Source organism: Ambystoma mexicanum, chromosome 1p, assembly GCF_040938575.1.
Source record: "Ambystoma mexicanum isolate Mex_15411 chromosome 1p, UKY_AmexF1_1, whole genome shotgun sequence".
Lineage (NCBI taxonomy): Eukaryota > Metazoa > Chordata > Amphibia > Caudata > Ambystomatidae > Ambystoma > Ambystoma mexicanum.
This window is the reverse complement of record NC_090921.1, coordinates 142,131,421-142,147,320: the sequence shown is the minus strand read 5'-3', so window position 1 is coordinate 142,147,320 and position 15,900 is coordinate 142,131,421.

The following is a 15,900-nucleotide window of genomic DNA, read 5'->3' as shown; positions in this document are numbered from 1 at the left end:
AGAGGACTTCCCTGCAACGAGTTTCACCTTCCTTTCCCGCAAGGCCTTAACCGTCATGGACTGGCACGAGCCACAGTCATCGACCTTGTGGCCTACCCCCAGACATACTTGGTGCGGGTCTGTGATGGACATTTTTGCCTCACAATCAGCACGCCGCTTAAACCCGGTCTTCAGTGTCAAGGACATGTGAAATAGATGATGAATCGAGTGTTGAAGTAACACGTTGTTCAAAATTTCGCAGAGGCGATGTTGTTCCAAAACACACTAGCATGTGGAAAAAACGGAACTCAGGTAACGGTAACCGCACGTGCTTCATATACCAGTCTCAACGTCATGGCCGACGACAGTACGGAGGCAGTAAAGGGCAATGACACTATGCTGCTTGATTCTATGGAGAAAAAAAATCCAAAGCAAGTTCCAAGCAGACTTGGATATATCAAAGATGAGGAATACGTGAGAGGACACAATCCATTCGAAATACACATTTTATAAAATAGAATAGAGATGAAGACGAGGTTGTGTGAGTTGTGTAAGGAAGGCATGACATCAACAGTAAGACAGACACAAGTGACCAGTGCAGTGTTTATTGCACTTCAAAAAGGGTATGATAAACGCCTATCTAAACGTAAATCTACAGATGGGAGCAAGCTACGACCTTCAAATAATAATAACGCCGTCATAGTGGTGTCTTGTCAAAATGAACAGGCATATACTAAAAAACCTATTGCCAATCCTTACCTCTAAGTACAAAATAGTGTGGGAAATAATGTTATGAAAAAAAGAAGTGTACAAAATGATATGTCAGGTTTTCAGGCCGTTGGCCTCCCTTGCCCACATTTTTAGCAAGGGATAAGACGGTTCACTCGGGCATAGCACAGTCTCTGGCTTCTTTAGCATGTGGTTACAGTTCACTCATCAGCATCAGGGCCTCCGGAGCGCAAGTCACCTTGCTCCTCAAAAGTCTCTTCACTCAAAGGGCCTGATGCAACCAAATACACAAGTTATTTTCCCTTCTAGATTTTCACAAGTATTCACATTGGGTGAATCAATATCCACCCCGGATCCTCCTGAAGCAGTCTTATATCCTTTTAGCATAAAGTTCTGCACAGGCTTCCCTCTGCCGGGTTCGAGTCTGTCTTTCACCTTTCACTTTATCGCGCAATGTTCATAGTTTCTTCCTTTTCGGGTGACTCATGGTTCACCCCAGATCTCCCTCTGCCGGGCTCATATCCCTTCTACACAATTAGTCTCCATCAGCTGGGCTCAGATCAATGTCAATTTTACATCAAGTATCGAAGACTTTCGACTGTGGACAGGTTTTGGCTTGATTCGTTGTAGGACACTTCGATTTCACAATTCTCTTTCATTTACGTTCGCACAATTTCGGTTGGATACCTAACAGAGACTTTCAAATGAGCACCCACGTGATGCCTGACCACTCTGTCTACGGTATCGTATTTTAGCTTCAAAGTTCATTCACTCATCTGCTGTCTTAATAATCTTCTTCATACAATATTGCCCCTTGCAACCTTGGTTTCCACACAGACTGGTCTGGTATCAGTCTCCGCAACTCACCGGCTGTGCTGACTTCACTAGTGCTGCTTTTTTGTAGAATCGACGTGGGAGTGCCCCGGGTACCTCCAACACATAATGCAGGATTCTTTAGTTTTAATTCCAGGTCTTACGCTTCCTACTTTTGAAGGCTCATGAAAGCGGCGGTTTGTCTGTGAAAAGGTGAAGGGTATTTATTTCCCTGCAATCCTCTTCGGTCTTGAGGTCTTCCGCCCTGTATTAAAGTGCCATCTTGGAAATGCTGCTTCCTAGTTTGCCTTGCTCATAATGTGCATTTGTGCTTCGCCTTTTAGCCGTGTTGGGAAGTGTGATGGAAGTCAGGTGTGTGTAATGATCAGTAATTGCCTGACCCTGCCTGACCATTTAAGTGCGACATGTCAGGTATACGGCTCGGGTGTTCGTTGGTTTTCCCTCACAGTGAGTTGTCCATGAGAAAGTGTTTGTGTCGAAAAAGGGGGGGTGTTGAGACCCTACATATCCTGCCGGTTAGGATGGGGTAAAGGTGTTACAGGGAAGGAGATGCCGCGTCTCACCATCCGGTGTGCCATTTCCACTCCCCAAAGACCCCCCCATCCAAGTGATCCTCCCGCACTGCTCCATCCCCAGGAACTGGATCCAAAGTTGATGGCCGTGTCTTTGCTTGCTTGAATAGATTTTATAGCAGTACACCCAGATATCCATGCATGGAATGCCACACTGGGAGGAGGATAATGCTCACCTTCAGGACAAAACACACCTCAGGTGAACAGATGTCGCAGGAGAGCCTGCTGTACGCAGGACTACTACGTCATGTTGACACAGCAGAACCTGGTGAAGGTGTGAAAGCACCTCTATCTTGCTGCTCTGCGGATGTCCACAAGCAGGCCCTGGTAAACCAGACAGCTCTAGTAGAAAGTGCTTTACACCGACCGGGAAGTGGCCAGTTGGCCAGGTGAAGAAAAAGGAAATGCAGGCTGAAAGCCAACATGACATGGAGGGAATGGACAGCCCATTGTAGATGGGTATGGGGCTTAATGCCACGAACATCAGCAAAGAATTTCGTAATTGCTTGGAATAGCAATATAGTGCTTACCAAAGGTTAATCGAGGGAAAATTATGAGGATACATAGAGTTTGACATCAACAGGACTTTAAACATGTGGAAAACAAAGCAAGGCGGATAGACGGATAGCGCCTGAATGTCCACCACTCTTCCGACCGAAGAGATGGCGACCAAGAAAGCCATTTTTCATGGGAGGAAATTGCTGAAAAAGGCTTTCCTATGCCTTGTTTTCTTAAGCAGGAGCCATTGCTAGTACTGGCAGAAATCCTAAACAGGCCCTTAAGAAGTGTTTCATTGAGTAAAGAGGGTACCAGCAGCCAATGGAACTTATGAGAGAAGTGGGCTAGACCACTGTATGCCACGCAGAGCTCATAAGGCAGAATATTTTGATGCTGGAAGTCGAAGGTGTCTGCCCCATTTGTAGCACACCAAACTGTGAAACAATTCCACTTACAGCAAGAAACTATAGCGGGAGCTCAAGCTTTCACCAAGATGTCTCTGCCGTCCTAGGGCATGTATTGCTTGCCGAACTAGAAGGAAGTAGTACCCAGGCCATAAGGTGGATTGAGGCTGGGTTGTGTAGGCGGACGAGACCCTAGTCCCCGGAAATCCTTTGGAATGATAGTGAGTGGAGGAATAAGTTGATGTAGTGTAGGTATAAGGATGTGTATCTACCCATCCAACTTTACTTGGACCAGGAAATGGCATAAGTAGGCACCCTGATGTTCCTGAGTATGAGGGACTCACTCCACAGCTTCTTTGGGCAGCAGCACTAGCACCACTAGTTGAAGCGCCTGAAGAAATATTTGCTAGCTTGTCGGCAGGGAGAATTGTTGGCAACTAATTGAGAGGCACAGTCTTGGGCTAATATGAAAAACACCCAGTTGAATGATGTTATTTGTCGCCATTGGATGTCAGAACAAAGATAGGCATACTCCTGCTGTGGTTCCAAAAAGAAAGGTTGGCAAAGGGCAACAGTGAAGCTTGTTGGATTTTCCTGCAGGCTGAGAAGAGCCGCAAAATATGGAAACATCTGTAGGCTTGAAATCCCGCTTTTTATTTCTCATCTTAGACATTGAATGCACCACGTATGAGCGGAAGCAGTATGTTGAGCGGTAGCCTCTGCCGATAACTGAGATGTGGTACGCCAAAGGCGAAAGAAATTAAAAGTCTGCATCATTGCTGAATGCCAATGGACCTTGCATAGGCCTTCTATATGTGAATTTGTCATGGAAAATGCCCTTGCAATGCATTTCTTCTTAGCTGAAGCTGCAAGGAACTAGGTTTCCTGTACAAAAGGATGTTGACGATGAGGCATTTTACAAAAGAAGTCTTTCGTAGACAAGAGCTGTCTCCTTCCAAATCGCCAAGAACACGTTTTATAGCGACTTCGACTCAAAAACAGGTATCTCGTGCAATAAGCGGTCCTGGATGAAACCCTTCACGAAACAAGGTTGCCAAAGACAGGTCTCTGTAATAGAATAGGCCTGTTATTGGGTCTGGTTTTTGGAGAGGGATGGATGTTGACAAAACTATCGTTTGCAAGGCTTCCATCGGCGATGAGGCCCTTCTGAGGAAGTCGTTCCAGAGAAGCTTCTAGTAAATCAGGAATTTATTAGAAGAGCCTGTATTACAGTAAGTCAGTCATAAATGAACTGCTATTGAAGGCCCTTTGTTGACAAGCTCTATTTATAGAATAAGATTACTTGTGGACTAGGGGCCCCTGTAGAAAAGGCCCCTCGGAAACGAAGTCCACTCCTAGAGTAGCATTTTCATTGACAGGCCTATTACAGCTTAGGGTCTCATATGGACCAAGCACCCTCGTAGACAGAGCTTTTAGTTGACAAGTCTGTCATTGAATAGCCCTTTCTATACATGAAGTACCCACGTAGATGAGTTTTCTTTTTTACTAGCTATTTGGATGATGAGGCTTTCTAGTAGATAAACTTTTTCATTGACTATCCTCATTTCTTGACAAGCCTTCCTCATTGACTAGGCAGTCTAACAGACCGCCCTTTACGTGCACAAGATATTTTGTAGATGAGGCTCATTGGTAGACTAGGCTCTCTCGCAGACTAGGGTTTTTCGCAGCCGAGGACTCTCATAGACAAGGTTGCTCTCGTAGACAGGGGCTCTCGTAGACAAGGCACACTTGTAGAAAAGGTACACTTGTAGACACTGCAGTCATTTAACAGTCTTCCTCATTTGAGAAGCCATTCTCATAAACAAGGCTCTACCACTGGCGAGGCTCTCCCCAGATGAGGCTCTCCCGTAGATGAGGCGGTCTCGCAGACTGACTCTCATAGACTGCTATCATTGGCGAGTCTCTCGTAGACATGTTTGTTGTTGATGGGCCTTCTTGTTGATGAGGCTCTCTTGTAGACAAATCTGCCATTGACAAGCCTTTTAATTGATGAGGCTCTCTCATGAACTAGCCTATTGTTTACAAGACTTTAACGTAGACAAGCCTGTCATTGATGAGTATTTCTCATAGACAAGGCTCTCTCTCAGATGAGAGTGTCGTTGACCATCATTTTCGTAGACAAGCCTTTCTCGTAGACAAGGCTCTCCTGTAGACAAGCATGTCATTGACAAGATTTTCTCATTGACGAGCCCCTCTCGAAGACGAGGCTCCCTCATGGACAATGCGCCCTCATAGACGAGACTCTCTCATAGAACAAGCTCTCTAGCAGACAAGGCTTTCCTGTAGACGAGACTCTACCATAGACGTCCCTATCACTGACGAGTGTTTATCTTCGACGAGCCTAATGTAGACAAGGCTCTCTTGAAGATGAGGCTGTCGCTGACGACGCTCTCTCGTAGATTAGGCTCTCTTATAGATGAGGCTCTAGTAGATGAGGCCATCTTATAGACTAAGCCCTCCCATAGACAAACCTTTCTGGTACATGAGGCTCTCTTTTAGTCAAGCCTGTTGTTGACAAGGTTCCCTCATAGGCGAGGCTCCTTCGTAGATGAGGCTCCCTCATAGATGAGACTCTCTGTTAGACAAGCCTTTCAAATAGACAAGCCTTTCTTGTGGGCAAGGCTTTCTCGGGAACACACAGCGGGGCTTGCAGTGACTGGCAAGCCAGCCGGCGAAGATGAAGCAGAGCGACATAGCAGCCGGAAAGGAACTCTGAGGACTGGTGAGTGCAGGGGAACATCACTTGAAGCCAGGGCGCTTCTAGGGGCTACGGATACGTGAATGAAGTGCTGTATGAAGCAAAATAGAATGACAAATAAAATGATCAGTACAGATTGAAGTGAAACCGAAGCCACAGGCAAAATAAGAATTAAGCAGCAAAGTTAAAGCAAGCATATTGAATACCGAACTGAATGAGAACATTGTGAGCAAAGCTATGGGCTGATGAAGGTTAAAAGTGAAAACTCCCATTTGAAAGCAGCAGATGAAAGAAGAGTGCAAGTGTGAAAGAGCATGACTGCAATGTGGGGAATCAATAAGACCACCATAAAGTAAACTTTATGAATGAATACAGTGCGGCAAGGCCAAAGACTGGCACAGGGTATGTATCCAAGAGCCTACCAGGAGAAGATAGGAGAGTGTGATCCTGCATACAAAGCCAAGAGGCCAACAAGGAGAAACCAAGTCTTGAACTTGGGGATGGGAAGCCCAAGAATTTGTGGAACACTCTTGAACTTGGGGAGGGGGAGCTGAAACGGAAGTTCAGAGCTGGAAGAAGCTTGGAACTTTATTTTGATCATTATTTCTTTAATTGTTCACATCCCTACACATCGTTTAGCTTTTGTTGTGAGGGCAAGGATATGTTTTGGACACAGACCGACCTTTAAGTTGAACCTTTTGATTCAGACTTTCCTTAGTTTCATTCAGGTAGGGAAAACCAACTTTAGCATAGGGCAAGTTAGGCATTCAACCATCCTGACATTTGAGTTGATGAATCCTTTTATTTTGAACTTTTAATCTGTTGTCGGTGTCTTGCTTCATGATACCTTCACATTATGTTTATGTTTATTTATTTATAAAGCCTGACGTACAGCACCTGGGCATCTTGGTGCTGCTATGTGTGCTAGGAAAGGAACATACATACCACTTGGTCGACTCAAAGCTCCTGTACGCAGATAGGAGAAACTGAGCTCCACAGCATGTAAAAGCGGATGCCCTGGACACCCCCTCCTCTTACTAACATCGCATTTTAGCACTCTGAGCGCTAATGAGAATAAGTAGTTGTTCACTCCCCATGCGATGCCCATATGGAGTGGGGGCGTGTAACACGAACATTGCTTGGTACTTTACCAGGCAAAATGAGTGTCTGCATGGTTCGCCCCTCTCAAGCAGGGAGATAAGAGAAATACAAGAAATTAGTGATTCTGCGTGGGACTCCTAGTAATAGAAATAATGAAGACAAAAATGCCCACAAAGACATCCTCGGCGTATGCCCCAGGCTTTTGAACAAGGGACATTTTCCTCACTGATAAGCCGGAGGCCCAGAAACAAGAAAGATCACAGACAAGGAAATAACACCAGCTTTTACATGGCTTTTTTACGGCAATGGGACCCACCTGTTGCTGCATTGATTAAAAGAAAAGAAGATCAAAGAGAAGCTAGGAATGCCCTAACCCAGCCAGCCTCGGCATCCCCCCTTAAAACTGGCTGGATTGTTATGAAAAGACGATCTACAGAAAGAACTGCACATTCAGCCTCTGACAGCCAAGCAGTCCCAGTAAATCAAGAGAGGAGAGCTAACACCTTGAAGCTTCTCCAGCCCCACCAACCTACAGCAGTCGCTGGTACACACAACCATCCAGCAATTATTTCAGTCCAGGATCCAGTGGCAGATATTGCTGAGTACATGTAAGCCTACTTTATGTTTTGATAGTTTCTTTATCATTTTAGTTTTGATAGCCTGTAGCTATACTAAACCCTATGTGATGGGTTTTGTTTGACAAGGAGGGAACTGGCAATAACTCAGGGATAAGTGCCCTGTTCTAACTTGAAGCTCCCGGAGGACACCCACTGTCATGATCTCTGCTTCCAAAAGGTCAGGGTTTTCCCAACTCCCTTGGAAGCAGATCCATAACCCAGGTTCCGAGTGCCAACCAGTCCCAATTGGGACCTTTTGGACCCAGTCCTGGCGCCAGTGGCACCAGGCTCATAAATATGCCCAGTCCCAGCGCTGGAAGCGCCAGGCTCATAATGCTTGGGTGGACTTACCTTCAGCAGACCATGCTGCTTACTTGCCTGCCAGTTGAGCCTCTGATCCTCTTCTGTTTGGAACTACTTTTCCTGTTGGGTGGGGCTGGAGCCACTCCCTAGATTCAGAACACTGGAACTCTTCTGGAAGGCAGGAACTCTTTTCTTACCAGGAACTCTTTTCTTACTTAGGCGTGGCTGTGGAAGGAGACACCTAAGCACTACAGGAGGCTATTTAAACCACACCCGGTGGATGAATCTTGCTTTGCGTTATTCTGCAACCTCTGCAGCAGAACGCTCATCGTGTCTTCTGCATCCGGTCCTGGGCCTAAGGAAAAAGGCTTACCATCCTGAATCCAGTCTTCAGCAACACCTATAAAGACAAGAAAGAACAGGTTAGCATTCCGGCATCTGAAAGGCAAAGGCTTACCTACTCTTCGTACGCTCCGGAGGCCTTCGGCGCTGCATCCCGCATCTGAAAGACAAAACAAGGTGCGTTTAAAGACATTGGGGAACTTTAATACTCACGTGCCATTACTCCTTTCCACATCTAATCCAGTGGGTATTCCGGCACCCTGCAGCCGCTCCGAACTCGTACCTGCAAAATAAAAAGACAGTTAGAGCGCATAGTGAAGCAGGCAACAAGCGCTTACTTACGTGCTTCCAGGCGCTTCTATTCATCACACGGGCTCCATCTTCAACTCACTTCAGCCCGTCATCCGCCATCGCCGGAACCCTGCAAAACAAGAGACATCATTACTAAAGACTTTAAAGACATTTGAATGACTCGAAACTTACCGTTCGTGCAGTAAACGACAGACAGCAGTCCTCTGAAGTCAAGAGGCCTGCGCTACCTATCCAGTGAAGAAACTGGTTACAGCACCCTGCCCCGAGGCAGATGGAGAGCTCGGCATTCACTTACCTAAGGTGAGAGCGTTAACCTTTGGGGGTCTACAGGAGAGGAGAAGAGGAAAGAGATAGGGACACCCCAATAACCCCAGTTCATTAACCCCATATTTTCTATCTGCAGACATCTTACTCTACACGTCAGGCATACAGTGCACAGAGGTCCAGCCCAAAGAGCCAACCGGGTGCTACACATCACCTTTGAAGATACGGTAGTCGCCCAGTCAAGACCGGCGCCTCTGCGAGAATCAGGTGAGCGTTACACCCAGTCCTTTTGGAAATGTTTATAGAGTATTGACCAAGAGTTCCGAAAGCCAGACACTTGCACCTAAGAATTAATAAAAATGGAACACTGCCACATTACTACCTTACGAAATGGGGTACATTTGAATTATTCCAACCAAAATAGAAAAATATGTAATCCTTGTCTCTATTTCAGTCACAGGCGCACTGTGTAATATTTATCTCACAGGAGTGAACTCAATATAGGAAATTGTGTTTAGACTTCCGCCAGACTTCAGGCCTAAAGTAGACTAGGAAAGGGTTTTTGGCACTTAGTTCAAGTGGTCTGTTCAGCAGAAACAACCCACTTACCCAAATGTTGAAACACGTTTCAGTGGAATGCAAACATTATTAGGTTTATACATCCGGTGATGAAAGTTTGATTTCATGCATTATGAATAATGTATTCTTTATGTGTTCATTTTTCTAACATGTTTATCTAATTTAAAGTGATATAGTATGTACAATTAAAATGAACTTTTTGAATATGCTAGGCTTCTTGAATTTTATGGAGTGCTAGAGTTAAAACTCAATGAATACAGTGGGAATATTATTCTCTAATTTATAGTTGGTCATGTCTTCACAGAGCTTGGCCATAGTTGTTGAGACTAATGGAGAGACTGCAAACCCATTTAGGTACGTGTGTTTATTACAGTTTATGTTAATCCAACAAGTTATTATTTTATTCATTAGTCCAAGTGTACTTAATTCTGTTCTCCACTCATACTCATTGCAAATCTATCCATCAGTCGAGCGGTTTGTTTTTGTGGAAATTGTTCAGTTGGAGTCAAGCGCCCCTTAGCCAATATTTAGGTGCAGTTATCATTTATGAGACTGAGGGTGTGTGTCTTTTGTGTACCAGGTGTTGATAATAATAAAAAAGCCTTCCACCATTTCTGTGTATGATTTTTTATTTGTGTATTTACTTACTGGAACTGTCACTCATTGTATTCATGTTATTATTACATTGCATGTGTTTGCACATTGTTTTAACCTTGTGAACAAGAGGATCACTGATTTTGTCCCTGACTCCACCGTAGGTAGAGGCACACTCATGGAACAAATATTTTATACCCAAAGTACTCAGGAAATCACAATGATCGGTCCCACCTGTGCGCTGCTCTTGCACAGTACAAGTTGCTCACACACAATCTCCATTCATGCGTGTGGCAAATACACACCATACATTTTTGTTACAGGTTCCACGCCACATTTGGGGTACTTTTTTAAATGTATTTTTATTATATCTTTTTATTACGTTTTTGCAATGCAAGAAATCAACAATTTACATGACCCGTATGCCTGGAAAGTGGGTCGGGTTAAGTATCCACAAAATCCACCCGCCTATAACCCTGTACCCTCCCCTCCACCCATGACCAGAAGCCCAGAAACTATAAAAACCCCCCCACCACAATTCACTTATAAACCAAAAGAACAACAGTAAAAATAGTACACACACAGTACAATATTTATGATTGTCTGGTTCCGTGTAGGAGCCTACCCATTGGGACAAATGGTTGCATGTATTCATTCCATTTTATTTGCATCCTGTGTTGGCCGTTTTCATGTGGGGCAGAATTTAATTCAAGGGTGTTTACAGCCCTGCCTACCGATTCGCAGCAGTATGTGTATGCAGAGCCAGGAGCTCACTTCACTCCACCAATTAAATCGATGTAAGCATCTACAATTTCCACAAACTGGTCCGCACATTCCAGCGAGCATAATCTAGAGATCAGCCCCAGGCAGGCTTGCTTAGTTGGAATTTTAATCGCCTTGACTGCATGACTAATAACTTGCGTGCCGAGAATAGGATTGTGTGTGCTAGCTGTTGTATAGTGGGATTCGTGTGCCAGTCTATGTCATCTGCACCGAACTCAGGGGTCAAAGTCAATCAAGATATTGGGGGCACAGGTTATTATCTTGTGAATTCTTTTCCAATATTTTTGTGTTGCCGGGCCTGACCACATGATATGGCCCATCGTGCGCATTGATGCCAGCACGTAGCGGACAAACAAGACCCATGCAGTATAGTTTACTGGGCGTGTAGTACAATCGTTGGATTAATTTATATTGTATTTCTCTGTTGCGGATATTGTATGACATTAAGCAGATGTTTTCGAAATAGTTGTATATTTTGCCAACATCTACTGGGGTGTTTACATCACTAGACCATTGTGTTCGGAGAGTTATATTGCTCTGGACATTGTTGGGGTGCAAACAGTCTGAAATTAATGTAATTGTGGGTATTCAGTAGGGTTTCGCTCCATTTCCAGTTCACCTGCTGGGGGAGTATCCTGCATAGTCTGTTTGGTTCTGTTAGATCTAATCACCTTGTGTATGGTATGATAGTGTATCCACTCCGTACGCTGGAGGTGGAGTACTTTGCTGGCATCTAGGAACCCCAGTGGTTCTTCCCCATCATAAAGGTCCACCACCCTAATCTCAGGCCACATGGAATTTTGGTGTTTGTGTAAGGTGCGGTCTAGGCCCATCGAGAGAATTGCGTGTACACTGAACCAAGCTGGGGAAGCACGGGTATCGGACCCCAGTTGTCCTCCTCTCATCTTATACCACTGGGTTAGTATTGGGCCTAAGAGGGGATGTGATCTGAGTCGTTTAGGTAGTTTGTTTTGGGGGATGGCCAGGAATGCTGCCGGCGTATATGGCGATATAAGGAAGATTGTTCTCCAACTGGATGAGTTGGATGTGTCCAGCCATCTTTTGGCTCAGCATTCTTGGGTGGCTTGGTAATACATCCGCCAGACCGGTACAGTTAGGCCTCCATCACTTTTGGAGGCCTGTACAATTTCCAGCTGGACCCTAGCCTTTTTGCCTCTCCATATGAATTTGGCCAGTTGCTTGTCCAGGCCATTATACATTTTTGGTGAAGGAGCGCATTGAAGCATCATTGCCAGGTATATCAGTTTTGGGAGGGAGTTCATCTTGAAGGCATTAATGCGACCTACTAATTAGAGCAGTAATGTATTCCATCTAGCAAGATCAGCATTGATCTTTTCCAGGGTGGGTGGATAATTTAGGTTCACGATTTCGTGAATGGATGGGGCATTATGGACTCCTAGGTATTTGATAGAATGAGGTTGGAGACAGAAAGGGGCTACCACACCTGGGTCCCATGGTATGTCAGGTCTGAGGGGGAGAACCTCAATTTTTGTCCAGTTTACCTTATAGCCCGTCATGGGTTCAAATTCGTGCAGCAGATGACATAAGCGTGGGAGTGATACTGAAGGGTTCCGTACGTAGACCAGGAGATCATCCGCGTACAGGGATATTCGGTGCTCCACCGACCGCCTTATCTCACTGTTACAAAAAGGGTCATTGCAAAGCTTTTCCGCCAGCGGTTCTATGGACAATGCATATAGAAGGGGGAAAGAGGGCAGCCTTGTCTGGTGCCAGAGTACAGGTTGACTTTGTTTGAGGCTTTTTCGTTTGTGGTCACCGAGGCTTGGGGGTTTGTGTATAAGCGTTTGAGCCCTAATAAGGTTAGTGGGAACCCATAGGTCATGAGTGCACTAAACATAAAATCCCACTGTACTTTGTCGAATGCTTTTTCAGCATCAACCGTTAAGATTAGTTTGTCTGGGTTATACTGTCCTGCGAGCACATGTAATAGTCGTCTAACATTGTCTACTGAGTGACAGCCTGTGATAAATCCGGTCTAGTCTTTATGGATAAATTGTGGCAGGATTTTTTTGATTCTACGAGCTAGGCAGTTAACCAATATTTTGCCATCTGCGTTAATAAGCATTATCGGCCGGTGAGATCCACAATCCTCTGGGTCACACCCCTGTTTGTGGCCTCCATTATCGATTTTAGTAGTGACCCCAAGTCAATTCTTCAGCGAACACCGACTCAAGCAGTGGGGCTATTCGGTCCACCATTGCTTTGTATAGATCTATTGATATGCCATCAGGTCCTGATGCCTTTCCCACAGATAATGAGGCTATAGCCTGAGTAATTTCATCAGAAGTTATCAGCGTCGCTAGTTCTAACTTTTGTGAGTCATTAATCGTTTTTAATTGGAGCATGGCAAGAAACGCCTCTAGATTAAAATAACTGTGAGATAGACAGGCCTATCTTTAACCTGTATGCAATTTCAACTTTGATTTGTAATTTCATTTGTGTATTTGTAACTGGAACTGAAGACATTTTAATATTCCTGACATACTTGACAGACTAAAGAAGTGATATTCTTCACTCTTCTTACCTTCTATTTTAGAACGCTTTGTTTTTAGCTTGCCACGCCGTAATTAGCATTTGAACTACAATCCCCTGCGATGTTGTAGTTCTTAGGCCATATTTGTTACCTGGTAGGCCCGTCAGCGTCTTGGAGGTGACTTTGCGCCTTTAAGAACAGCTGGTAATCGTTGCAGCGTAAGAATAGATTTAAAATAACTGTGAGATAGACAGGCCTATTTTTAGCCTGTATGCAATTTTAAACTTTGATTTGTAATTTCATCCGTGTATTTGTAACTGGAACTGAAGACTTTCTAATATTCCTGATATACTTGAGAGACTAAAGAAGAGTAATTCTTCACTCTTCTTACCTTCTATTTTAGAACGCTTTGTTTTTAGCTTGCTGTGCCGTTATTAGCATTCAAACTTGACCTTGACCTTGACTTCCTTGCCATTACCGAGGCCTGGCTCCAGACCATTTCTAGTCCCCACTCTCACTTGCTATCCCGGACAAATACAGCATCATTAGACAGGATAGGAGGTCTGCAAAAGACGAAGGCGTTGCCTTTATTGCTAAAACAGTGCTAAGACTAAGACCCATCCCTAATGAAACATTCCCTCAGGCAAACTCCTTTCGATCAAATTACCTACGTCCCTTACACGTACCATAACCATTCACCTTACATACAGACCACGAGGGCCCCTATCCTCCTTTGAGGAAAATACAACTCTTCTACTCACAGCTAATTCTAAGCCAGGATCTCAAGTGATATTCCTGGGAGACCTCAACCGAGGTCTGCATGACCCTAAAGATGCTAATGCTTCAACCATAGCCAACTGTCTCTCAGAATTAGGCTTCACACAACATATCTCCCAACCTACTCATGATAAAGGCAGACTCCTAGATTGGATCACTGACATCAACTGCAACATCAACATCCTCTCTAACCACCCATGTGCTTGGTCCGACCATCACACTATCCTCTTTACCTTACAGGACAGCAGCCAATCTAATCTAGACAAGCCCATGGCACCACCCAGACTCTGAAGAAAAATACGCAACATAACTGCTCAAAAGCTACTCCCACTCCTCCAACCCCTCATTAACTCTAATACCACAAATTCTGACCCAACCTCTTTAGTGGACTCTTACAACACCACTATACTTAATGCCATCAATATGATTGCTCCCTTACAAATGTGGAAAGCTAAACCACGTTCGCACCTGAACTCCTGGTTTAGTCCGCACCTCAAAACCCTGCGCAAAAACAAAAGAGCCGCAGAAACCTTATGGAGTTCCTCCCATCTACTTCCAACAAAGATAATTTCCTAACAGTATCATCTAATTATAGCAATCATCCAAGCCAAAAATGACTCCTACAATGATCGAATCACAAAAGCCAAATCCAACACAAAAGAACTATTCAGCATCCTCAGAGAGCTAGAATACCCCAGCGTTCCACCTGTAACTTGCACCAAAGACTTCACTTGGTGCTCTAATATCAGAAAGCTCTCTCCGACAAAATTGAGCTCCTGCAAACTAAAATCGAGACCATAAAAACGAGTCTGACTACCAACACACCCCATCCCTCTATTCAAGTACCTCAACTTGACAAACATGACCTGTTCAAATTCTCCCCTCTCACCACCCAGGATACCAAGGATCTAATCATGAGCCTGAAAGCATCTAGATGCTTGGGTGATGTCTGACCAGCATCAATTATCAACGAGGCAGCGAAGGATCTTGCGCCTTTCATTACAATATTAATTAATGCTTCCTTTGCAAATAGCACAGCACTGACTAATCTGAAGGACGCATGGAACCTGTCACTCTTAAAGAAACCTCCCCTTGACCCCAACATCCCGACAAATTACAGACCTATCACCACTGTGCCCTTCCTCCTTAAAATGTTGGACGGAGCTGCTTATCTACAGATCAGCACCACTTGGAAAGCAAAAACGTACTAGGACTCCATCAATCTGGTTTCCGACCATGGGCGTAATTTTAGGGGGGACAGCGGTGTCTGTCCCCCCAACTTTCATGGCACACCATTTTGTCCCCATTCATTTGGCTGGGGCACCTTTTCATCAGATGTCATGTCCCCCCCAACATTTTCAGCAAAGTTACTCCACTGTTTCCGACCTAGATATGGCACTGAAACAGCCCTGTTAGACCTAATAACACAAATGGAGATCATAAAAGACAAAGGCAACCTAGCACTCCTTCTGTTACTATACCTATCAGCGGCCTTCAGCTTGGTGGACCACAAAGTCCTATGCAACCACCTCTCATCCGCAGCCCATTTCTCTGATGAAGCCACCACCTGGATTAAATCCTTCTTAAATGACGGAACCAACAGAGTATTTGCACCCACCGCTTCCGCCATAACAGTCTCAGTCATGTGCCCAGTCCCTCAGGTATGATGCGTCTCCCCTACGCTCTACAACATTTTCACTAAGCCCCTCTTTGACGACTTAGACTATCCGGTGTCACCTATACAAATTACGTGGACGACACCCAAATCCTTATCCCAATCTCTGGTGACTACAACACAGACTCCAAACGCCTAAACGACATCTAGCTAGTCATTCAAGCCTGGATGGCCAAACACGGGCTATGTCTTATTGACGACAAGATGGAACTGCTCCTTGTAGATACCCAAGCTAGACTCAACAGACTGGACAAACAATTAAATGTATTCAAAATTGACGGTAATAACATTACGGTCTCCAAA